This window comes from Cryptomeria japonica, unplaced genomic scaffold, assembly GCF_030272615.1.
Source record: "Cryptomeria japonica unplaced genomic scaffold, Sugi_1.0 HiC_scaffold_283, whole genome shotgun sequence".
In the NCBI taxonomy this organism is placed as follows: domain Eukaryota; kingdom Viridiplantae; phylum Streptophyta; class Pinopsida; order Cupressales; family Cupressaceae; genus Cryptomeria; species Cryptomeria japonica.
In genome coordinates, this window is record NW_026729105.1 from 107,744 (window position 1) to 108,555 (window position 812).

The window sequence follows — 812 nt, forward strand, 5'->3', positions numbered from 1 at the left end:
TACAACGAAGTTTGGTAGAAGCAAGTAAACTTAGTGGAAATTATAGATACTACCTATGAAGGGCTTTTTGAACAACCATAATGAAGAATTTGTATAAGATTATATGTAACTCAATCAATGATATTAGATACTGACTGGACCTATGGTCCCGGGCAAGGCCGAAGGTTTTCTCCTCTCCGCTCTTTCCTACCGGTGCCCGCACTGAGCAGAGATTGTAATTCTATTTATTAATAAAATATGACTTAGGCCTTTTACCGAACAAAATAATAATAATAATAATAATAATATGAAAACTATAATATAATTATATTTTATTATATTAACTTTAATATTAAAAAATTATTTTCTTATCAACTTTTTTATTATTTTATATTTTTGGTAAATTGCTATAGTTTTTAATATTTTATTTTTATAATTTAAACATACCATAATTAAATCCTAATTTCTTATCTATGATCGCGTCAAAATTAAAATCAAAATATAAAATGGTGGTCATTAAAATTATGACCAAAATTTAATCTATGCATGAATAAAAGTTTGCACTAATGGTTGTTGCGGTTGTAGATGTTACGCCTCAGGACATAACAAAATCTTGCTCAGTAAATACTAGAAAAAATATCTATACTTGATTACAACGTTACAGATCATTAATGACCCTTAAGGTCACATGTAGCAGGTAATGACGGTGGTTACTTCTGCCCACGCAATTATGCTTTTACATTCAAGCAGTAGAAAAGTAAAGAGAAAGTGAGGAGCATATTCAGCTTTTGCTACCTTAAAAATCTCGTCAGTTTTATCTCTAGCCTGTTAGA